Below are 26,729 nucleotides of genomic sequence, written 5' to 3'. Positions count from 1 at the left end.
CCCGGCACAACATCTCAGTGTGTGTATGAGTGTGTGTGTGAGTGACAAAGAGATAGGAAGACAGCAAATGAGCGGGTCTGGGACAGTCAAGGGAACAGAGCATGACTGACATGATTCCTTTGTATCCTTTTGACAAGTTGGCAACAAGACCTCTCTGAGGAGGATCCTGTCCAATGAATCCAGTGAAAGATCAGACTGAGAGTCATTTTTCATGGTTTTAGATGAACATAGATTTACACCCCATGTTAATGAGCTCTGCTCCACTGGCTCTCAGCTTGGCTTTGGAGAGATGGAGCTTCCTCTCTCACCATCTAGGCGCTCTTGACAATGTCCAGCTGATACACACTGTCAGCTCACATTAGAGTTCAGACCACACAGTCTGACCTATCCAGAGAGCACACAAGTGTTTGCATTCTGCTACAGTTGTCTGCATTTCTCCATATGCTGTACATTTTAACAGGAGCATCAGTTTGACAGAATACAAGGGAATATTTTTGTCAAGTATATCGGAATCTCTCCAAGGAATCACAAAATCTAAATTAACACCCCATTCAGACAGGATTCATGTCTCGGGGAGGTGGGATGATTTTAACATTACCTGACCTGTCAGGTAATGACAGGTCTGATTTTAATCCAGTCCAGAGCACGTACAGTACTGTGATTTTAGTTTTAGGCATTAAAGTAAAGTGAGGACGCTTTCAAAAATAATGCCATGAGTAGTTTTTATTGATCAATTAACTTATACAAAGTTCAGCAAACAGCAGAAACTTAAGTGAAATCAATATTTGCTGTGAGCAGCGTTGCCTTTAAAACAGCAGCAGTTCTCCTCGGGACACCTGCACACAGTTTTTCAGGTGATTGGCAGGTGAGTTGTTCCTGCATCTTGAAGAAGTTGCCACACTTTTTCTGTGGATTTAGTCGTCTCAACTGCTTCTGTCTCTTCATGGAATCCCAGACTGACTCCATGATGTTGAGATCAGGGCTCTGTGGGGTCCAAACCATCTGTTGCAGGACTCCTTGTTCTTCTTGGTGCTGAAGATAGTTCTTTATGACTCTGGCTGATGTTTGGACTCGTTGTCATGCTGCAGAATAAATTTTGGACCGATCAGATTGCTCCCTGATGGTGTTGCATTATGGATAAGAATCTCAACATGCAAAGTGCTGAAAACTTTTGCTCAGTACTGTATATGGGTCATTTTCGTATTTTAGAAATGTTTTTGCTAATCTGCTAGATGCAAATATGCAAACAACAACATATCGGCCTGTTTGGGAATCAATATGACAACAGGAAAAAATAAAACTATGAGGAGAGCAAGACTCCATAAAAGCTCATCAGATGAACTGTGATGTCAGCTACAGGTAGGTACTGCTGTTCTCTTTCAGACCCGTTTTTAGCTGATATTTTTATACATTTTGTCAAATTGTCTCCATAAAGAGTCTGCTAGCTGTTAGCAGCTCCTGTTTGCAGTGTAGCCATGGATGTAGACAACTATCACTGGATTATTTTGATACTGAAGAAAACTTAAAAATGTGATGATTCTCAGGCATGTTCTGAAGCCTCTTTTTTCTCTGATTTCTAAGTGGATTTATGGAGGTTTATTGGCGATATTCAATATGTGTTTCATGTCTGTGTTCAGATTTGACTGGGTTTGGAGAAGGAGGGCGATTTTTTACTCTTCTTCACGCAGTATCTTTGCCTCACCTTCAACTCTCTGGCATCCCCCTGGGGAGGCTTTTGCGTTTCTCTTTTGGCCTGCTGAACATCCATGACTATTACAGATCATATACCAGCATTTCCCCGTGGTTAAAATGCCATCTGGAACAACAAATTTAATAACCGAGGATCACAGTGGATATTTAATTCCACACCCCCCTGTAACATTAAATTTTGTCTGAATGGGGTCTAAGACTCAAAATACTCCTACCTCAGAGTAGGACTGAGAGTTAAGTACTATATGAAGCTTCCTCAGAGGTATCCAAGAGGGTACTTATGCAGTTACCAGGGAGTACCTAGAAAGGAAATTGAAAAACAAAACAAAACAGAAATTATGATATAATATATGAATGTATCCACATATTGATATAGGAAGAAAATCAACACAGATAGGATCACCAATTGCTGTGAGACAGATTTTTAGTATATATAGTATTATTCTCACCAACATGAGTCAGCTGTAACACCTTAACACTAACTGTTGCAATTGAGGGCACACAGAAACTAGTGAGCAATTTCCACCCAAAATTCAAAATGGATATTATATGGTTGAACTGAACAGTTTCTGCCAGCTCAAGTGGTAATAATATTTCAAACTTGACTTTAACCTTCTAGAAAAAAAGGGCCAAAGCTATACATCACCAGTTCTATGCAAACATATGTTGCCAAAGTTAATCAACTGCTCGAATCTTATCATATCACATAACAATATTTCATTTGCTTACTAGGCTGTAGTAAAGGCTTTAAGTAAATACTGGCAAGTCACTTACATGGCTTTGAAAATAAATGTACTGTATATAATGTATAAGATTAGAGTAGGAAATTTGACTCAGCTACTTGCAATTATCTACTGTAAGTCAGCCTGATTAATCTAATTGTTTTACAATTACTATAACAAAGCTATGCAGATTTGCCGTAACAATGACTGCACGCTGAGTGAAGGGGAAAGATCAGGTTAAAAAATGATTAAATTCATGGATTCAAAGTAGCATCAAATATGTGTCACTCTGAGAACTTCTGACTGGTTAAAACTGATTTCCTACTCTGCAACGCTTGATAAACACAGACCCAGATCCTGCTAATGGGCCCAAATGAAGGGTCTGGTGGTGCATTCTCAACCTTATCAACACACAGTGCTTTGGACAGCTGATTTGCATGTTGCTCTCATCAATAATTCAGTTTGAGAAAACAAAACACAGTGTTAAGTGGCCACTTGCAGAGAGTGGAAGGGGTGGAGAAGACTGGAGGGGCTCTTTGCACAAGCAGTGACACTCTTTTAGGTTCATGGAGTTGGCCCGGGCCTCTGGAACACTTGTTATGCAAATGAGGGAGTGGATGCATGATGATTTCCTCCTGTAACTGTTGGTTACCCAGGAAATATGGAGGGCCCGCTGTCTTTCACTCACATTGGTGCTATTCTTATTCTCTTTGGATTGAATTAGTATTAGCATGGAGGTCTGGTGATTATATGTTCTCTGAGTGGTAATGATGTAAAAAAAAAATGCAGCAAACATTGCACTCTCATTTCATTTTTGTTTCTTCCATAGACATTTCCATGACTATTAAGTCTGATTAAACAGTGTTGTGTATAGTGATTATCTGCAGACGTCAGGTCATCATTTAACCATATTATTTGAAATTTGTCCATATTGGTGCCAAAACCCATACCCATGTTTCAATACCAATACCAAAACAATATTTTTTGATATAACAATGTGGGAATATTAACATGTTTGAACCATTTTTTCATTCAACACAATAAGTCTAGTGTTAGAAAATATTTCTTTAGAACTGATTTGATTCTGTTAAATATACATCAAACCAGCTCTTGACTGTTGATCAAGTGATTCGGAATCTTTAGCTCTTTATTTATAGAAATGAATTTGTGTTAGAGTTGGGGCACCTGTTATACAATGGAGGATCAGATGATAGTTTAATCTGGAGATGAAGTCAAAGATTGAGGGACCCCTGTGTCTACTACATCAGAGTGTATCTGAGTGCCAGCTCATGCCTTAATGTTACTGACATTTACATGTCATCAGAGCCCTGACACACTGAGATGACAGTGGCAGGTGCTGCTGGGCTGTAGTTGAGAGTGTGTCAAAGACCATTAGCCATAGAGTGGGTCCAGCACTGTTAGCTCTCTAGACCTTACTGGTGGCTATTAGGTTGATTGAAAATGGTGAATTGGTGGTGGAAGCAGTCGGTGAGAGAGAGCTGTCTGATTGGCTGTACAGGCAGTGAATCCATGATCTCACCCATGTAGTGTGTTCTCTCTGCCTCGGAATGACAAATCCAGGACAAATCAAAGAACAAACAACCTTGCAACGTGAGATGAAACTTCTATCTGTTAGTGTTCTGACTTGTTCAAGTTAGATTCACAGTGGCTTGGAAAAGGTAGACTAGTTTGTGACTGGTTTCGTCATGCTTGTTTGGTTTCAAATCATGCAATTCATAGTAGAAACAAGTCTGCCAATTCTTGTCTGCCTTGTCATTCAGTGTGTTCTCCATTAACTGTATCGTTCTGCAGAATGGCTATTGAGCTCATGGCTGCTGTTCATGCAGCAGGGCTGGGTGTCATGTATACTACTGATGGGCTCCTCCCTAGAAAGAGGGAAACAGTCTTTCCTTTACCTCAATCAGTCTTAGCTCCTTTCTTCCAGCATTAAAGCACTCATCTGAATAATCTGTTGCTTTTGTTTTTCTGTTTGTGACAAGGATCAAATAAGAAGGTTGAAGTGTTTTTCCCATGCTCTACAGTCCATTAAAGTCTGCTCTATACACCATCCTCCACCTCACTACTCTTGGAGCCTGTGTTACCATTTGAACACTCATTGTCAGCACACAACTCTTCTATTTTGAATGGATGGCCTGAACCCGTGAGCTTAGCATGTTGCAGCAGCACAGCGCATTGTCATGTATATGTGGAGGCCACCATCTTGTACATCAATGAAAACATTCTAGAAAAAAATACCTTGTGCCCTTCTCCCTTTGACAGGTGTTGTCAGTGCTGTGAAAGACATAGCATAATATGTTTCTGTGGCCCTTACAACTGGCAGACGTGCTGCAGCATTACTGCAGTGAAGCAGAACCCATGATGTCATGTGTTGACAGTCTCCTAAGCTTTGTACAGAGGTTTAACCTGTGACCTGTGGTCACATTGTGTTTCAGATGACACCTGGTTAGGGAGTAGGCCTCAGCTCTTTTAGCAAGTGACCAAAGAGGAAGGCTGCTGATACACAGTGTTGGTATACCTGACCAGGACTGCAGTGGATGATCAGTGGTGTTCAATGCCAATGTGCAATAAAAATCATTAAGTTAAAGTCAACTTCTATTCCAATTGTGTGTAAATGTTTGTTTTTTTGAAAGCAGACTCCCCTGGTGGTGTACTACCAAGTAAGGCCAAAAAATGAACTTATTTAAAACAGTATAGATGCTTAGTACCTTAGTTTTGGTGCTGTAGGACTCAAAACCAATGAGGACAGTGAAAAGTCTTGGTGGTAACTCTTGTAGTTAGCCTTTGTGCCCACTCAGACCAGAAAGTAGCACTGCTTAATTCATTTGCATGTTCTTAATTGGGAAATGTGTGGTGCTGGAAGCTTGGCAACAGTGTGCTGTTGGGTAGTAACAGGACAGTAGGGGAACACAGCTAATTCAAGGTCACTTATTAGTATCTCCTGTCTCATAACTGACTGCAAGCCATGCTGCATCATTTTTGTGGAGAAATATGTATTTTCTGTCAGAGCAGTCATATAAAACTATATGGTGCAACCAACGCCCAGAAATGGTGCCTGGCTGCAAAGTGGATTGCAGGTCATGTGACAACTAATGGCCCCACAAAAACCTTTCCTCATATGCATTTATGACAAAAGAGATGGATGTAAAACTATGAACACATTTTTCACACAAACACCCTGATATTACTCTTATCATCTGGAGGTCAGTAGCAAGACAGTTTGCTATCCATTGCAAATTCAATGTGTCAAAGTTCACCAAAGTGAAAATATTGGATGACTTTACTTAGCCTTTGTAAATTAGGCCATTTGGTTTGATTGCAGCAGTTACACTGAAATTAATACATTTTGGTTTGAAATTTAAGTGTTGATTGTGACCAAAAATACCTTAACATTGATTTCTTTACTTTTATGATTGCAAAATGAGTGAAAATCTGATTTAAAACACAACAATATTAGTAAGCTAATAATCCAGGTGGAAATCTAATAATGACATTTTATTTAGTTCAGTAATCAATGACTTAAAAGAACACACTTGCTTTTCATCATACCTGGGGTCAGATATAGGTCTGTGAGGAAACTGCTATTCTTGCTCCATTACAAAGGCAAAGCTGTCTAATTGACATGTTGTATGTATAGTACATAGCTAAAATGATAATGGATCCTCTAATTTGGCAGTTTGTTGGTTTGATGGCAATCAGGTGTATTTCCCAAAATATTGGTCTGTTCCTTTTCATTTTTGAATGAATTAAATCCTAAGTCTTTAAGTGTTTTTGCAGCCTGGTCAGATTTTTATCTGTCACAGATTAATTTAATTCTCTCAGGATACATGAAGCCTCACTTACATTTTCATTTCCTATCAAGATTCCTGGAGACCTTCTTTTCCACAGGAATCACAACATATTCTGAAAACAAGGCATGAATGTGTGAGCTTGTTGGTGCGTTTCTGGCTGACGAGTTCCAGTGGAGGCTAAGACGTTCGGCTGGCACAGAGCAGAAAGGTCTCTACGTGAGCAGGCAAAGCTCTAAGCCTGTGTTGTCCTAATTGTGCGCCTGTGTGTTTCTCATTAAGAATTGAACAGAAGCTCACATGGTGTGGCTGTTTTAACACTCTAATACAATATCCTCCAATACAATGTTATTGTACTGGATTAGGATTTGAAAAATATCAAATGCCAGTATGATATTATAGTTTTGAAACTAATTTTGTCATTTTTCTTAAGTCAGTCACATAAAAGATGAACCTGCTGATTCTTCTAAGAACAGAAAATAGTGCCCCCAGACTTCCACACCCCCTGCTCTCTATTGCAGATTTGCTGTACACTGTGCTTTTTTGCTGTTTTGTTCGCTGAGTGTCACCAGCTTTTTAGTTGAAACTCTTTTTGTGGTTTTAAAAACCCAAATCTCTCAAATGCAACAGTGCTTATTTCCATATAAGAACTTTGCTTAAAAATGCAATATAATGTTAACAAAATTATACTTTATGTGAGGAAATATGTGATTAAAGAATGAGTAAAGACTAACACCTTACCGACACTGGACATGTTTCGGCTTTGTTTCTTAGTCATCCATCACACATGCATCTGACAGAAGAGATACGCTTCAGTTTTAATCAATGCAGCTGTGCAATATAATGCTTAATGCATGTAACTGCAACGCAAAAGGGTTTTCTTTATGCATTATTTTCTTATGACTTGGGTCAAATTCTGGGGTCAGAATGCCCAATATCAGCCAGATAATGGCTTGACCTGACACACATGAGGCTCCCTGAACCTAAATGAGCATCAAGCATGACACTGTATGAAATTAAGCAAGCTATGATTGGTCAGGGTCCAACTTGTAGTCTGCTGTGTCTCTTGGCCGTGGCAATGCAATAATTTATCACTGTGATTGCCTAGTCTGACATATATTATAGTCTGATCAATGCGACAGTGTGACTTAGCATTTGGTTACACTTTTTTATAGTCAGAAAATCTCATCTGTCCTTACAGATCCTCTCAAGCTCCATCAGGTTGAGTGTTGGTCAACAATGAGATTACAGATTTTTAATAGGGCCAAATCCAGCCTCTGGCTGGCCCATTCAGGGATATTGAGACCTATTCTGATTCCATTGTGGTGTTGTCTTGGCTGTGTGGTCAGGTGGTTGTCATGATGGAAGGTGACTTGGAGGTCATGTTTACTCAGGAGCAGGCTTTTTTCATGGAGCTCTGTGTATTTGATTAATTTCATCAACCACTCTATCATGAGCAGGGTCCCTGTGGCTGCTGCTGAGAGTCATCCTCACAACACCATGTTATCTGTCATTCTTCACCATGGTGATGCTATTAGCCAGGTGATGAGCAACATCAGGTTTTTGCAGAATGTAAGACTTCCTCTGTTTTTGTCCATTCATTCTCTTGTGATTTGAACATTTTGTCTCATAAACATAACATTGTATATCCAGCTGTTCAGTCAATTGAGCACATCATTCATCCCAATTTCAAAAGAATTTTTCCACTGCTGACTATCTGGTGACACATGTTGAATCTCTCAGTCACTGTCTGCCTGATCAGTCCACTCCTGTTCTGTTTTGTCCATTTTTTTTGTTGTGCCAAATGTCCAAATGGGACAATCTCGGTCCTTGAACCACAGCAGTGTTTCTCTTCCTCTGTAATCCTGACAGACAGCTGGCAACCTGGCCAGAACACAGCCATTTATTTCAGGCCTTCTGGGAAGTGAAAGACTGGGCTGCCAGAGAATAGCCTGAGTCATGGCTGTAGCTTACTGGGGAATTCTGGTTTTAGGGATGCAACAGACACCAGGCAGCTGCACATTTTCACATAGGCTTTATTTCATTCAGGGATCACCCTGGTTGTCTGTAATAGGACCTTTATCAGAACTGATTCCATACAACATTTTGTTCAGACTTTGAAGTCTACAGTACATAATCCTGGGATTCAGTGGAGTGTTCAGTGCCCCCCTAGGTTTTGTCTTTAGGGTGTACCAGCGGATATCTAAAGATGTTGAAGGTGTTTGTGGTAGGTGCTCCTTGTGATGCCTTGTGACTTGAAGACTCTGATTATATGTTTTGACAGTCCAGCCACATAAGGGAGTCTCATGAGGGAGTCTTACTGGGGGGCTGGTGGTCCCTATTGATTTAGCAGCACCTGATCTTGTCTTAAGTTGGGGCATCATCCACTCCCTCTAGTTGTTGGCCTTCAATGCTCTTCTGACCTGCTGCCCCTGCTCTCTCTATCCTCCTCTTCACTGATAAGATGTGCTCTGTGTAGGAGGGTCCTCACCACTGAACTTTCTATGTTGTAGATGGTGGTTAGCGTTCAGATTGAGTTATTGGTTTGGGTTAGTGGGTTTCCTGTCTTTCTGCTCCTGTCAGCCCTCACATGAACACGGGTGTCTAGGAACGGCAGCTTGCCATTCTCATGTTCACTAGTGAGCTTGATGTGTGGGTTGATGTTATTAATGTGTTGGATTAAGCTGTCAACACTGGAGCAGTGCAGTTGGTAAAAGTGTTGTCCATGAACCAGCACCACAAGTAGATGTCAAGTGGGGTAAAAGCTGTTGTCAGGGTAATGTGTTGAAAATGTTGCTTGTATATGTTACACCAGCTACAATGGGGGAGATGGTTTACCCATTGAATGTTGTCAATTTCAAGGCACATCTGAAGTAGTACGCCTTCCGGTGTATGTGATGTGCTATTGTGAGTAGCTTTGTATTTTGTATTATGTGTCCTGTTTTTTTTTTTGCTTTGTACTGTTTGTTATTGTTCTGTTATATGTTTTAATTGTAACCTGTGGAAGGGACTGCAGATGAAAATTAGCTATAAGCTAACTCTGGTACAGTACATCAAATGGTAACATTTATGTTTAACACTGTGCATGGTCCCAATAAATAAGTAAGACATTATTGACCTCATGTGGCCCACCAATTTGTTTCATTTTCCTGTTTTATCTATTAACCTCCGGGTGCTGTTGCTGGCTATACAGTAGTACAAAAGTCTCACATCGAGGTTTTTGAGGAGGTCATGTGACCCAACACCACCACATCCAGTACAGTACAGATATTAGATTAAAAAGACAATCCGTGGTGCAAAGTTACCTTTAGTGTTAACTAGCATATAAGTAGCTCAAATAGCTTACCTTGTGTGGCACCAGCAGCTCCATGTTTCTCTGAGGGCCACCTCTCAGTCTGATGGTTATTAACACAGTTCACATTCTTCACTATTGGAAGTGGATTTGTTAACATGAATACCAAATATGTATGTGACTCCCTCTCGTATATATTCTTTAATAATCACAATAATTACACAGTAATAATGGGCTGTGCAGTGAAATAGTGTAACTAACCATATGAGACTCCACTTTGCACACTGTGTTTTGGATGAAGAAATATTGTATCAGCACATGTTTTGAATGGCCAAACTCACAACTTCTGTTATTATATCATATAATTATATACATGCAATAAAACACAAACACTTTGTAAGCACTCACTATGACTCATAACAGTATGAGCAGCTGATCCCAGTGCTGTGTGGGACAAATGATCCAAATAGCACTGCTGTGTAAATAGCACTTGATGTTCGTGACTGGTGGACAAGAAAGTTTCTGATTTTTTTCAAGTATTGAAATCTTATCTTATCCTATGATGATGCAAAGTGATGACAAGCAGCAAAAGTCAACTGACACAACGCCACACATTCCTACTTCTGGTGTAGACAGGAAGTTAAAAGACAAGACAAGAGTAAGTAAGAGTCATGGCCAACACATGTAGGCGGCGTCATGAAGCGTTCCATCAAATGACGTCTATATCACACATTGGGCATGTCAATGTAGTATGGGGTTGAGGCAGGGACTCAGATTTTACAAGTTTTTTCTGGCACAAGTAGGCTATTGGCTGAGTACTGAGGATTAATATCTGCAGTAGTCTGTATCAGAAAATACTGCAAGTGTGACAACCACCTTAGCATAGATGCTAAGGACACTCTGAAGACATGTTTTCATTTCAGACAGATGAAGATCGACTCAAAGCAGCTCTCTCTCTCTCCGTCTCTCTCCCCCTCAGTTGTTAGACAGTCTCAAAGTGCATTCACAACAAAAACCAGATAAACGCTGATCCATCACGGGTTGTGTTGTGTTCTTATCCATATATCAGAGTTCAGCAATGCAGTGTAACTAGCAGCAGGCCTTATCCAACATCACACACTCGATTTTTAACTTCTGCCCTCTGATAAAACACACATAACCACCATCACAACAACAACAAGCAGCTGCTTAACTTGTTTCAACTTGTTTCTACAGTTCTTACAATAGAGATAGCAATATGAAAACACTGCGGACTGACAGTCTCTTTAAACCTCTACCCACTGAAAAAACACAGCCCATAATATTCAGGAAAATATTAAATTAAAAAAAACAGCCACTTCATCAGACTCTGATGTGAGAGGAACAGACTCTCTAAAACATAATCAGTGTTACTGTAGATCTATCAATAACAAAATCTCTCAAACTTCACAGAACAGCCCACAAAGACAAGCCTGTCAAAACGTCAGTATTTTACAGAAAATATCATTAAAACATGTCAGAACATGCCATTAGCATACATTTCTTTTGGAGCAATAGCAAATATGACTATGTGTCTATCATGAAACCCAATCACAGTAACTCACTTCAGAAATAAAATCCTGATATTCTTGTTCTGTCTGATAGTGTCCTCACATCTCAGGATTTCCTCTAGCTGTATGGAGTTTAATGAAGGTTAAAGAAGTGATTCACAAAATCTGGATGAGGCAAGAACTTCACTCAAAACTGCTCCAGTACAGCTGGTCAGAGCAGTGCCAGTGGAAGTGCTGGACACCTCAGTATGGATGTGTTGAATGTGTTCAAATGATAAGACATGGTGTTTAGCAGAGTTTCCTTGGGTAGATGAAGCTAAATAAGTTGTAGTTCCATATTTTACACAGCAGGGGGTGTGATTTGTCTTTGTCCTGTTAGTATTTTTCCACATTCTGCTCTCTGAGTCTCCAGCAGGTTTTAAATCCATTCAGTGTTCAGGTGTCCAACACAATCAGGAAGTATTTAGAATCTGTTGTTTAGCAGGCACCGCACATTGCCCGGCTCTGCCTGGTGCCATTTTACTCCTGCGTTCACTGATGACTGTTTGTGTGTGTTTGTATCGTTGTTTTTCCTGAGGTATTTGTGACTGCTCTGTATATTCAGTGATGTGTTGGCGTACTTGTTTCTTGAGATTCATTTGATTCATGATGCAGTTGACTGTCTTGTTTATGCTGCTCTCAGTGGAGACATTCTGGCTCCCATGTCCTCTTGTGTTCAGTACTCCTGCAAAGGCCACAGAGACAAGAGGAAAGTTTAAAATACAATAATCTAAAACTTGAAGTCAACCAGTCTTAGAAACTGGCAGCAGTGGATTGTTCTTCATTCCTGTGTAATTAACAATTATGGAGTAAAAGGGGTCCTCACTAACATAGCAAGCCTTTGAGAGGGTTTCACTGGAATGATGCACATTATTTAACTTGCATATTGGTGTGATGGTGCAGCACGGGACCCGCTGGCCTTTTGTTTCCTCTCTAAGTCCTTGGATTCAGACAGTGAAATCATTGTTTCCTCTTCTTCATGTGTTTTTTTATAATGATGTGTGAGGATCATGCATGTGTTTTGTGTAGGGCTGCAACTAACAATTATTTTCATTATTGATTAATCTGTCGATTATTCTCTCGATGAGTTGTTTAATTTACAAAATGTCAGAAAATGGTGAATTGGCTTGTTGATCACAAGCTCAAGATGCGATCTAAAATGTCTTTTTTTGTCCCGACCAACAGTCCACAACCCAAAGATATTAAAGATTATTATCATAAAGGACTAAAGAAACCAGAATTATTCACATTTAAGAAATTATTCACATTTAAGAAGTTGGAAGCAGAGAATTTTGGCATCATTCTTTAAACAAAGATTAATCAAAGGATTAATTTCTAAGGCAATTAATCTTAATTAATTAAGATTAACGTTGCAGCTCTAGATTTTTGTATTTTATGCCTACACGTAATTAAAAAATGTATTTATGTATGCATGCAGTTAAAGTTGAACAGTTGAACAACAATCGTGTGTTGTTTATGGTGTATGAATCCAGTGCTGTTCAGACAACTCCTAAAGTTGAATACAGTTATGTTTTATGATCATATCTGTTTGTGGAGTGAGTGTTGTGAAATACTGTGGTAGGAGACAGTCTCACTAATTGGCTATTGAGAAATATTGTTGTGTCTGTCCATGACAATAGCGTCCATACATGAGGGAATTTTCATTGAGGGGTTGTTTTGACCATATCCTGATAGTATCCTGAGGTGTGGTCAAACCTGCACTTTTGTTATCTATATACTGTAAATTTGTTTAAAACGAAAAACAAAAATACTCAACATTATGTTCATTAAGACACCTTGAATTGTGAGAAATGCAATACTATTCATGTCCTCTGCTCTGTTCCAGACTAAACTACTACTAACAACAACTAACATGTCAAGTCTCATGTTTGTTAAGACTGTAAAACTGGTAAAACCTCACATTTGCACAGTTAAAGAAATAAAAAGTGTGCGTCCTGGTCATTGCTCAGTAAGAGTGCTTCTCCTGTGTGTCTCCTGACAGCTTTGTCAGCCCAAGTGCTGATTGCACTGGTCTGCATCTGGTTCATCAATATGGCAAACTTTGCTAGCATTTAATACTAGAGTTCAGAGTAGCAGAGCATCTTGCAAAAATAAGAAAATAAGAGGGAAGAAACAGAGCAGGCATTTTGCAGCCTGAGTCTCTTTCTCACAACACTATATCCTCTTTTCACCTGTTTATTTTGGCTGTTTGGCTAGTTGCAGGACTATTACTAGGTGTGCAAGCAGACAACATATTAGCCATAGTGACTTCATGAGGTGATAATAAGTGCCTGTCAGCTTGTTTTGGAGTGCCACTATTAGCCAGAAATTGATAAATACAGCTTTTAGTTTTGCTCTCAGTTTGACTTATAATTGGTGAAGGTTAGCATGGATCAGCAGTTCAATCCCTGTAAACCAAGATGCCCCAATGATCTCCCAACATGCTGACAATTTTTCCAATTATATAGTGGATTACAAGAACAATTACAAACATGTTGTGCAACGTGGTTGCATAAAAATGTTGCACGCAATGTTTGCTTGCTATGATCTGATTCAACAGGGTCTCATCATCTGCTATGTACCCAGTCAGGGGTCCTTTAAATGACAAAGTACTGGAACTACTTCTATAGACAAGCTTCTTAAATAAATAAATAAATAAATAAATAAATATACAGATGGGTGACAAATTAAAGGAAAAACTGGTACAGGTCTGAATGCTTGACCCCTACAGTGAGGGGATCTGGTGGCTCTGTTATGCTGTGGGGGGAATTTTGCTGGCATGGTTTGGGTCCACTTGTCCCCTTAGAGGGAAGGATCACTGCAAATCAATACAAAGTTGTTCTGAGTCATCACCTTCATCCTATGATGAAACATTTCTATCCTGATAGGAGTGGTTTCTTCCAGGATGACAATGCCCCAATTCACAGGTCATGAGGGGTCACTGAATGGTTTGATGAGTATGAAAAAGATGTGAATCATATGCTATGACCTTCACAGTCACCAGATCTCAAAGTAATTGAACACCTATGGGAGATTTAGGACTGATGTGTTAGACAGCACTCTCCACCACCGTCATCAAAACAACAAATGAATATCTTTTTGAAGAATGGTGTTCATCCCTCCAGAAGAGTTCAGAGACTATAGAATCAATGCCAAGGCTGAGGGACACCTGTGTATATATATTATGTATGTATATATATATGCTGGTTAAGCTCTCACTGTTATGTAACTCGTCAGCACTGGCCTGTGGCAGGACTTCCTCCTCCCTCCCTCTCTCTGTCTCTCTCTGTGATCAGGGCTAAGTCTGTTTAAAATAGCAACAGGTTGTGAAGCTGGAGCTCCTACAGACCCAGAGATCTGGTACAGGAGCCGGGCAGAAGCAAACTGGGGAGGGGAGGGGAGAGGGAACACGTCTATCTGTCTGTCTCTCTGACTGAATTCTTCAAGAATGCTAACTGTTATGTATTTCCTCCGCACTATCTTCCAGGTAAGCCTTTTCATTCTGCACAATAGAAATGAATGTCTTAGTTCAACTTCAGTGGCTGACAAAGGGACGTAATTCATTTTCATGCTGTATAAAACTCACTGCCTCACTTCCTTTTTTGTGAAACTATTGGTTGTGGTGATCATGGGCACAGTTCGCCTGGGAAACAGTCTCAGCTATCATGTATTCAAAGTGTGACGGCAGTAACAGGCTGTGACAAGTTAGTTGGTTATCAGGATATCAGTACTTAAACACTCCAGTGAGAATTTTTATAACATGTGCTGCTGCCTCTCGTGGTTTGCTTTTATCACATGCACTGAAGAACTGCTTGAATGATTATAATGTGGTCTGATTGGTTACGCTGGTCCAGGAGGGCTCTTTGACTCATCCCTGTTCCTGTCCATCCTCAGCTCTTGTTGCATACTGGCAGCTTGTTTCACTGGTGAGAAAAGAGCTGAATGTTCATAGAGAGCTGATTCAGTGATTCATCATGGTGAATGGAGGTAGAGAGGACATGTCAAATGAACATGAGGGTATTATCAGCTTTACTGAGGATGGAGGCTTTGACAGCAGTGTAGACACTTCAGCTGTTAAAGCATCTGCTGCTTCCCACCTGCTGCACACTGAAAACTTCAAAGAACACTGCGTATCAAACACTGCTTATATTAACAGTGCATTTAAAAAAGAACTTCACTGATTTATAAGTGTGAGGTATTGGTACTTTACTTGAATATTTATATTTTATACTTCTATTCTACCTCAGCTATAAATATATGTGTGTGTGTGTATATATATATATATATATATATATATATATATATATATATATATATATATATTATTATTATTATTATTATTATTATTATTATTGTACTCCATTTATTAAACAGCTGTAGTTAAAGTGTTTTCTTTGCATGTTAAGGTTTGAAGCCAAATTTAAATATCAGCCACCTTGGCTACAGACTGGATGGATGGACATTACATTTTGTACAGATATTGATGGTCCCCAGAGGATATATTCTAATACCTTTGGTGATCCCCTGACTTTTCCTCCACCATGCACCACCATGAGGTTAATGTGTGTGGCTTTGAGTGAAATGTCTCAACAAATGTTGGATAGATTGCTATAAAAATATGGTTCACACATTCATGTTTCCCAGTTGTAATGACTTTGGTGATCTCTGACTTTTCATCTAGCACCATTCTGTCCAGGTATCAAATTAATTAAGGTTTAGTTGGAATATTTTTTGATTGAAATAGAGTAGATTTTAGCTTTTGATATATTAGAAGAAGCTGCGAATGGGTAGAATGTTGTCTTTATATGTGATGATGCAGACAGTGAAAGTATGGATTTGATAATATATCAGGCTTGCCTTTCACTTCTAATTATAATTAATTATAATAATAAAACTAATCCAACTCACAGGTTATTACTCAAATAAAGGAACTGTATGTATGAGTCTTTGTCATGGTGTAATATTCTTCCTTCAGTATTGTTGAAACAGTTGTACAATGTGTAATCCAACTACATCTAAGATCAGCTGTTCTGAAACACAGTAAGGTGGGATGTAAACCCTGCTGCATCCTGGCTGCATCCTACTGCACACACTTTTGTGTGTCTTGTTGTTTAAATGGGGATAACAGCACACACTTTCAGTCTCCTTGAAGGCTTTCATGGTGTTGCACTCAGCTGTACAGACAAAAAGTGATGGAAGTTGTAAAAATTTACCAAATTAAATATATTAAAGGGGCCCTCCACTGATTTTACATATGATCAGTTTACTTATCAGTAAGTGGCAGAATCTGGACATGATTGTATAATGTCTTCTGTGGGTCTGAACTTTTGTCAAGGCAGACCCTCGCACACATAGGCACATGATGAAATGTATGTAATGCGGACTTTCATGCTATGAAGCTTGAATTATACATGGACATATAATTTGAGTTTAAGGAAAGGTGCTATGAAGTTGCATCATGGGAAATGTAGGCTCCAGTGTAGGATCTCGATCTCCACTGCACTGAGTTTGACCATCCTTTTTTTTTTTCTTAATCTGTCCCACATGAGCCCCCTAACTTTATGGAAGTGTATACTAAATCACTGGAGAATCTAGTTGAAGTACACATGTATAGTCACAGTATATCAGAATCCAGCTTGCCTTTCACAGTGGATTTCTAAATATGACAAAGTTTAGAAAGCAATTATCCAAAACATCCCATTTACAGCAGAGCCAGCAGCATGTTCAGCATACAGACTGTGTGTTGATGGTTGGGGGCTGATACTACAGCAGTGTGATTCAGGCCTGAGGTATGTGAGTGGAGCTCAGAGCTGGATTCCAGGGAGTGATCCACACCCTGTGCTTCTGTCCCCTGAGAGCTCAGCGGTCCAGGCTGGAGCTTTCCTGAACAGGAAGCACAGCACACACACATAAACACACTCTTCATGTGTATTGATTACTTTAGGGAGTTTGAAAATGAGCTGTGGGCATATGCTCTTTTAGTGTTATGACAAAGTCAGCAATACATTTGAACAGAAGTTTTATTAACGTTTCCCTCACATGAAACTAAATGCTCCTGGAGCACAAGTGATCAATGAGGACAATAATGCATACAGTAGAATTTACACAATTAATTATTTCTGAACTGCTGCATTATTTCAGTAAGAGTCTGACAGAGAGAAGTAACATCAGGATGAAGCATTGATTTGTGCTCATTTGATATTTTATGTTTTATGTCATGGCAGCTGAGTTTGACCAGTCTCTTGCTGTATCTCACCTGCTAACCCGTAAACAAACATCTTCTCAAAGAGCACATTCACCTCAAATCATCCACTCCTCCAAACACTCATTCAAAACATTGGTGCAATGTGGACAAACCCTGCAACACGTCAGTTCAATGCAAAATTCTTGCTACAGTACAATATCTGTGCATGGCAACTACAGTGTGGCTAATGTTATTGAAAGATTTCGGTTATAGTTAATGAAAGGGCCAAGATTAGCTGCAGGTTGGCAACGAGATCCTAACTCCACTCTGCCGTAGGGATGCTCAATCAGAACTAGTTTTGATGATGTGTTGTCTGACCATGTCAGAAAACGAAAATGTTCCAAATGGCCACACTGGAAGGTGGAGTAAAAACTTGTCCTTCCCAGAGGGGTGGGGGGGTTATTGTTTAAATGGGGATAACTGCTCATATTTTCAGACAGGCATTCACAGAGTTGCACTCGGTTGTTTACATGAAAAGTGACAGAGATAGTTGCCTCTAGAATTGGAAGGAGAGCTAGAGAGAGAAGTTCAAACCCTGGCTCCTTTGTCACCTCCACACAGCGGCTAATCATGATATGAAGTGGGTGTGAATGTCTGGCAATTGGTGGTTTTGGAAAGTTACAGAAATGGCCGTACACAGCCCTTGGATTAACAATTCATAATACAAAGAGTAATGATTTACTTTTGAAGTTTGAGGCGTCCTGTTTTACGTCTCTTTTATAATGGTGGTCTATGGGGAAAATGCTTTTTGGGTCACAGGGAATTTTTTTGCTGCAATTCACGAGTGGCCGCTGGGCAAAATTGGCAGCAAGGCTGAACAGCAACACCGTATCCAGCTCTTATAATATATCCATGTTATAAGGGTACATTACTTCCTACCCTGGCACGTTGGCATTAACGTAAATCCTGAGGTCTAGAATTGTAGGTGTTCCTAGGATATCGGGCTGTGTATTCCATGAAGAGAATAAAAGAGGCGTTTTTTTTTAATTAACCTGGTTTAATGTGGACATACTCTAAAACAGATCTGCAGGCTGGACACATTGCTTAGCCACATTGTAACACACTGTACCCAGCCTTTGCCCTGGTAACCTTAGACTCCTCTTATCCCACTGCTTGAACCTCACACAAAGACTTCTTTCACAGATTAACCTAACTCCACACATTTGCACAGTAATCAAATTCTGATGGTTTCTGTAAAAAGAACTGGCATTGACTGAACTCAATTAATTAAATCTATAAAATATTTAACTTGCTCATGAATGAAAGTTTAGGAAAGCTGCTGAGAGAGAGGGGAGATGCAACAAGGCTCATCAGACCCCTGTGGTGAGTTCCCACAGTTAGGACATTTAGGTGGAATGTCTGAATTATTAGTCAGTGTGTGTCTAGTTGATGTGGTGGAGGGGGAATGGGTTTGGTAGTGAGAGTGGGTCAGGAGAGCAGAGCTCTCTCAGGCTGACAGACAGCTCACTTGTCATTGTGAGTGATTTTCTTGCAGCACATGCTGCTCACACAGCAGTTATTAAATCTTTCCTTCATTGTGAGTGTCAGGGAGCATGCAATGAAACAATAAGGAGCCTGGAGTTCACACCATCCCTGTTGTTAACACTAACTGATTAAAAACTTTCAAGAGGCTCCAGGGTGTCTGATGGCTTCTGGCAGACTTTCAGTGACTCTGATCCAAGACTGGCTCTCAGGTCACTCACTGGCTTTTATCACCTGTTGGTACTGATGGATCACCATCTTAAGACTCATTCATATCAGGAGGAGAGAAATCTATTCAGTTCTAAGATACCAAGTCAACTTGTCAGCTTGGGAAGTCTTTCTCTGAGGCTAAACCAGACCCTGACCCGAAAAGAGCTATTGATTTACCTGGTAGTAGGTCAGCAGGTGTTTGAATGTACTGCCACAGTCTGGACTAAAGAGTACTTTGCCTGGTTGTCAATAACATATGCACATCCATATGCACTTCAGATAATGAGACTCTGTAGGCAGAAAACACACTTGGCTACAATGCAGAGATTTGTTAAGTTGTTCAATCTCTTTACCATCAAAGTAGATCAGGCAGTATGTCATGAATGTTAAACAACTGGAAATACACATGTTAAGTTTTCTTAGGCTAATCAGATATAATGTGTGTTTTACTAACATTATTACAGACACAGCACAGCTGTTTCTCCATTAATAAATCTGTTTAAAGCAGCATGAAGGGATTTTTGACTACTAAGGGGCTCCAAAACAACCCTAATAGCCTTTGAACCTTTACACTGCAGCAGGCTTACCAGACATTCAAACAAAAAAGAGACCTGTGTTGAAAATGTGTACGTTGATGGTGTTTTGTTTCAGGCACTAAACAGGAAAAACATCCATGAGTTTGAAGGCTTACCAAATGCCAAAACATTGCATAGCCATATATACATAATTTAACTTTAATTTGAGCAGGAAACCCTCCTTGAGATTAAGAATCTCTTTTTTCAACAATATACTGCCCAAGATGGGTGGCAACAATGAGTACAGACATACAACATAAAACAGATGACACAAAATATGTCTCAAAATGTATCACAATATCTTAGTCAAACAATGCAGTTATGGATCATGAATACAATTTCTAATACAGTCATATAAAATATTACATCCTAGAGGTTAAATAAAATGTATTGGACCAGTCTAAAACAATAACTCAAGGAGACTAACACATCTAGATAGTAAACATTGGCAGCCAGAAGAGAGAACAGACAATCTGTGCAGCAATGATTAAAATTCACAAAGACAAACCAAATTTTACAATTTTAAATCAAGATGCAGAAGGTTCCAGGCAGAGGGAGCAGCATAGTACATAAAAGCTATTTTACCTTATTCAGTGCAGACTTTAGGAACCATTAATAAAGTGATAATCATTTTATCATCCATCTCAAGGATCTTCAGGTAAACAATAGACTATATTGGATGACATCCTATTGCATTGTGTATTTCTTCATGCATGTTTTTTCAAACCCTATTGCCAGACAGAACTTTGATATTGGACAATTCTGCAAACCCATGGATTATGTTCAGTTACACATAGTTTCAATGTCCAATCCCAACTTTTTAAAAATGACCTCTCTCTAATATTTGCGCATGGCTACGATAGGATGGTTATGGTTAGGGAAAGATTGTGTTATGTCAGGTAAACTCCAGTTGAGGTATTCCTGGAATACATGTTTTTCATGCAGTGCTAAGGTCTGTTTGAAGCAGAATCAGCATATCATGAGCATGCCATTTCAGTCCTTTTTCTATCCACCTGTGAAATATCATATTTTCTGGTATGTTAGGTGTGTTTGCTCCACCAGCATTTGAAAATCCATATCTTCTAAACAATGAGCTGAGAACTGCAGACTGGGCTGAAACCTTTCCCACCCTTCCCTGCCACCTCTGTGCTCTGCCCTCATTGTCATTACAGGTGGTTGCAGCAATACTCTTGTGGTCCTATCAGATTACACTGCAGGTGAATTCCAAATTCCAGACTGTTGCTCGAGTGTTATCAGATAAAAGTCTCATCGAAACAACAAACATACCTGTGTTTTTTTGTCTGTCTTCATTCATCCTGTGAGGTAAATTCATCATTACCATTTCTGAGCAACTCAATGATTTTCTCTGGTTCAGAGTAAAGTTTTGTCTTCCTTATGCTTTTTCTGCAATGTCATTCACATAGTTTCATAGAAAGTCATATTATTCGCACATTCAGAGAGATGTTTCTATAAGACTTCATCCATTCATCCAGACTTCATTGGGGATTTTCATGTCATGACTCATGTTAATTTTTTGTTGGTTGAGATAAATATCTACACTTTGTCTTTTAAAATCCTTTTAGAATTCTCAGAAATGTTGATGGTGAAATGAAAAACATGGCTGTCGAAGAGATGCAGTTATAGACAGTATATACTGATGACAGTTGGATGTGTTTCACTTCTTTGCTGTGATGGTAACTGTGGTTTATGGACTGCTGGAAGGACAGTTAGCCTTGAAGGAAAGGTCCACCCTCAGTTATCAATCAATGGTATTTGATGTATTCAAGGATAGTGTTGAAATGTTTTAATCAGTCAAAACCTGCTGAGGTCCACAAACATCCTGTTTGTACTCCAGTGTGGGTGCATGTAATTACATCATAACATTTTCCACACAGTTTTAATGTTTAATTTTATGGTGTTTTTTTTTTTCCTTTACACTTAAGCAATAGTAAATTAACAGTAATGACTCTGGGATGCCAGAACATCCTGTTCAGCTGCTGAAGCAGATTTTTGGACCCAAAAATACAGAAGCCTCAAGAACTTTCTTGCTGTATGCACCCAGTAAGTGCCTTTCTTTGGCAAGAACCAATCTACCAGAGCTGGATCAATCAATCAGCCAGGCTGTTATACCAACCCTATTACTAAACAAGAATGTTGCAACATTCAATGACAGCAGGCAGACAGTAATGTAATTTAAGCAACTACTTCTGCTGAAGAGCAATTAGCAATTACATTGTCAATCACTCATAATAAGTATTGAGTAATAGGTTACAGTTTCCAGCTAACTTGCCCAACACAAATTAAAGAGACACTAATGCAACATGTTGTTTTATTAAATGAAAATGACAATGATATAAGTAAGGACTGACTTGTATGTTTTGTGAAAAAGCAGTAATCTGATGAATGCAGCTGAGACTTCATTAGATGTTTGCACTTTAGTAAACATATTGCAGTATTAGCTATCCATCATTATAATTCATACTTGAGGGAAGTGTTATTGCATTCCAGTGTGCTGCAATACTCCCCAACAAGTTATTTTTAACCACAAACTCTTCCCTCCATTAATCCTGATAGCACGACAGTCCTTCAGCACCCAGTCTGGTCCTTATTCTACTAGCAGGGATACGTCCATCGGATCATGTGTTGAACTGAGTTTACAGAATTATCTATGTAATGTGGAAATTGATAAAACTATTGTGCATGTGTGCGTGCATGCATGCGTGTGTGTGTGTGTAATGAGCTGTTGCAGGAGGAAATGCTGGCCAGAATAATGCAGTCTGCAGGAATCACATGTCATTATTGGCTGCTCCTTTCCCACACTTTGTTATTGGTATTCTAACCCAGATCTCTGAGGCCTGTTTTCACTTGTCCCTCCCTTTGTGCTGTGTTTCCATGGTAGTGTCCTCTGGAGGGGAGAAAGGACTCTGTGTGTGTGTGTATGTGTGTGTGTGTGTGTGTATTTGAATCAGTATTTTACCAGTAGGGGAAGTTTTGTTTGCTTTGTTGAGCATGTTATTATGTTATGTCTTTTTTTTTTACTACCACAGGGAGGCGCCAAAGTCTGAAATGTACAAATCATGCACATAATGGCTTTAATAAATGAGTGCAAGCCTGCTAGCTCTTTTTTCAGAAGGATAAGGTGATGTTCTGTCTCTGCTGGAACTGTAATGACTCATTCCAGGCTGTTAGGCTGTAGTTGCTCTCCTGGATCACATGACCCAGTGTTGGCCCAGTGCTGACCTGGTCCAACAGTGACTCAGGACACAGAGGGGCTACAAACACAAAGCCTACAATCACAAACTGCGGTGTGGCATGCATGCATAAGAGCAGGGAGAATACCAACAATGAAGAATGGTACATCTTTATTATGTAAACCTTTTCATTTTCATATGTGTGCACAAAAATGTCTCATGAAAACAGGGAATTCTCACTAAGTGTCCTCATGTTGAACAACTACAGTACTGTGCAAAAGTTTTCGGCACTTTAGATGTTCAGATTCCATTATGCAGTACCATCAGGGAGGCATCTGATTGGTCCTGCACCGGAGCAGGTTAACTTCAGAGGATCAGCTCAAAACCTGCCAACAGCCCAACCACTGACCAATCAGATGCCTGGGAACATTGAGTCATCATTTCTACAGGATGGACAAAAGTCCTGAGTTTACAATTACGTAACAAATAAAAAAAGAACAATATATATTTTTATAGGTTTACATATTATAGGAGCTTCTAACAAACAGAGAGAACAACACTTACCACATGATGATGATTGTGGCTGCATTTTAATTGTGCAAAGTTTCTTTCGTTCTCGGAGTGATTGCTGACTGTTATTTACTCCCATCATTATAAATGCACCATTTCGGTTAGATAGACTTCCTCAGGAATGAACTAATGTTCCTCTCCTCTCTGCTTTGGTAGTCTGACATTACTTTAAACTGTATATCAAATATTCAGAATAGTTTATACATCATCTGACAGAAAACAGAAAATACTCACCCTATACTGAAGATGTATATAATTTTAAGTCTAATTATCCCACAGGTATCCAATATTACTTTTTCATCTCATATCATATTAAGTACTTCATTCATGATAAGGATGATGTGACTTTGCCTCTTTCGCTCATATCTGGAAAAGCCAGAGTTGACAGAGTTAGTTGATAACCAGCTTCATGATACCGGTTATCCAGGATCATCAGTGTTAGGCTCAGTGAAGCAGGTAACCCAGAGAAAGCCAGACTTAGTTGAAATTTGTGATACAGGCCTCAGATGTTCTCTTTGGTGACCCTGTTTTTAAACAAGCAGTCTTCTTCACTGTATTCTAACATTTGAAATGAATGAATTGCAGCTCATTAGCTATGCTGGTTTTGTGGCATTCCTCCAGGGGAAGACAGAGTATTGCCTCTTCAGCTTTGTGTGAGTAGTGAATGGATGCTTTGTTATAAACTGGAGTGCTCTGTTTTCATTGCAGGCTGTGGACAGTTAGCAAAGCAAATGTGCTCAGGCAAACTCAATGATATATGTTGACCTTTTCACTGATTCATGTTGACTGACATCACCTCTGCCCACAAATCATAAGAGTTGCATTGTCTTTTAAATATGAAATAATGATCATCAGTTAGCTGTGCACTGTCACTCAAGCTTTCAGAGTCAAACACTGTCAGTGTGTTAAGAAGCTTCTCTGTGCTGCATTCTGTTCTGCTCTTTAATTCAGCCACAGATTAAACCATAATCCAATAAATCTCAGTATATTCATTTTCTGTGTAATGAGCATTCTGAAATGTATTCAGAAAGAATGGGAGGAGAGTATGAAGTGAATGCTAATAGCTGTTACTCATGCTTTGCTGAGAGACACTGTGTGCTTCTGTTTTTTTCTCTGTGCCTGTTGGCATTGAGGGAGTTAGAATTTGCATGTAAAAGGATGAGGAAAAATAGGATTAGAGAGATTGTAACTGCTAACATTACACACATAAATTGAATTGATTGATTCTGATATTAGACTAACACAATGATGTCAGTGTGATACTCATGTTATATTGTATGTTATCTTTAACATTCAAACATATTTAATTTAAAATTATATGAAACAAAGAAAAAAAAGACCAAAACCAACATTAAAATGATCTACTAACAATTATTGTGTATGAAAGCCTGATATGTGTCATTCCTCTAGAACTATTTTACTATTACTAAACAGAAACTAAAACAGTTTTAATAGTTTTTAGTGAGCCACACTGTTGCACTGACATGTTCCTTCATAACCATGAACACACACACACTGTAGTTTATTTTATACTCAATCCCACACACACCGTCCTGCTGCCACAAATACTCTCTAGAGCACCAAATGTGGATTTATCCACCACTGAAAATAGTCCTCAACAAATGCACTATTTTCAGTGCACAGTAACCAAGTGTTTTAGGGAATGACTCAACCTTTTTAATAAACTATAGCTTATATATTTATGAATCACTTTTAAAGCTGTGAGATTGTGAGGTTTAACTGTGGATGGATACTCAGCTTTGATGCTCAGCAAAAAGTTTGAAACAGAGGCTGCTGAACTGAACGTGCATTTAACGGCATTCCTAGTGCTGTGCTTGTTGTTGACAGTGAAAGAAATGTCCGTTGAGGATTTGAGGGGGTGGCTGATAGCTGTTTGTTCTTGTCAGATAACATCTTTGCAGCCTGGTAGCTAACGCTGCACAGAACAGTACCAGGTTATAGCCTGGTCATTTATAATCACTGTCTTAACCTAGTGTTTTCATCTCCTAACCCTAACCATACCTTCGCCATTCACTAACCTTGACCATACTGTTGCTGTCATGCAAGGAGTTGGCATTTGCAAAAGTGATATTAACATCTCTTCTGGTGATAGGGTTGTGAAACTAATGTGGATAAAGGATATCACTTTAAAGGAGGTTAATGTAATTCAACGTTAGTCTGTTTCTCTATTTGGAAGGACAGTAAAGCCACACAAACAATAATGGGTGAAATCCATCCTGGTCAAACTGTGGTGTGTTTGTATCCTCAGTATGGCTGCTACCATATGTGACTGTGAACAGCAGCTTGTGTGCTCTTTTCCTCTCATGAATAATGGAGTGACTGATGTAAACGGAGACAGCTGGCTGCTGTAACTATAGACCTCCATTAAGTCCACTTTGTTTCCTGTGTGTAACCACTTTCACAAAATTCATTCCCTATCAATCCTTATCTCTTTGCAGCAGATTCAGTTGCTGCTCACCTCTCCTGCTGACAAGATTGAAGCACAGTTTAAACCAGGGCCACTGTCCTACTCTGATGAATATGACACTACCCTCTGTCATCAACACAATATGGACTTTAAATGCCTTGGGGTCATGATACAATTGTATAGAAGAAGATAAACTTAATGCATACAAAAATTTTATTTTTTTAATGATTGTGATTGATTGCTTTTATTTAAGGGGTCACAAGTGAAAAAGGATGGGATGCACTGGCTTAATGACCCATTTATGGTCAAACTGATCAATACCTGTCTGTGGAAAGCTCTTAAAGACATTTAAGACATTCTCTGATTTTCTACACCCAAAAACACTCCCCAAGTCCCTTAAAATTTCCCTCCTAAACTTGGTTTATGATTGAGTATCTGCCTGCCTTAACTGATACTCACACACTGAAAGATAGAAATATTTTTGACAAATTTATTGCAGTGTATATGAAGAATCTGTGTCCCTTAATGGTGTAAATTAGGCTTGTCCACTACTGTATATAACACCCCAGCCATTCCTAATCTGCTGTGTGTTGCTCCAGGGTAAAAGTCAGACACCTGGTCTTCTGTCTGCAACAGGATAAGATGTTGTGCTGTGTGTAGGAGGGTCCTCACCTCTGATCTCTGATGTTTTAAATGTTTGTGGAGTGAAAATGAAGGCAGTGGTCTGTGTGAGCAGGTCTCCTGTACACTGTGGAATTTATGCTCCTTGTCGTAGTTTCATTTCAGCCATCAAAACAGGAAATGTCTCATTGCCCAAACACTTCTGAACTGCAAGATACTGGATGAGTTCACCAAACATGGCAGCCCATTAATTCTAATGAAAGCCTGTCACCCAGTGTTAAAAAGTGTTTAGTGCTTCTTCCTTCTGTGC

General features: G+C 39.4%; 1 protein-coding gene across 1 annotated transcript in view; it reads left to right on the top strand.

The window, feature by feature from the left end:
• Positions 1–26,729, top strand: part of arhgef4 (Rho guanine nucleotide exchange factor (GEF) 4) — a 139,152-nt gene that overhangs the window by 24,523 nt on the left and 87,900 nt on the right. The gene's annotated exons all lie outside the window — the stretch shown is intronic.

Source organism: Thunnus maccoyii, chromosome 21, assembly GCF_910596095.1.
Source record: "Thunnus maccoyii chromosome 21, fThuMac1.1, whole genome shotgun sequence".
Lineage (NCBI taxonomy): Eukaryota > Metazoa > Chordata > Actinopteri > Scombriformes > Scombridae > Thunnus > Thunnus maccoyii.
Note: the sequence above shows the minus strand (reverse complement) of the source record. Positions and strands in the feature narration are given on the sequence as shown.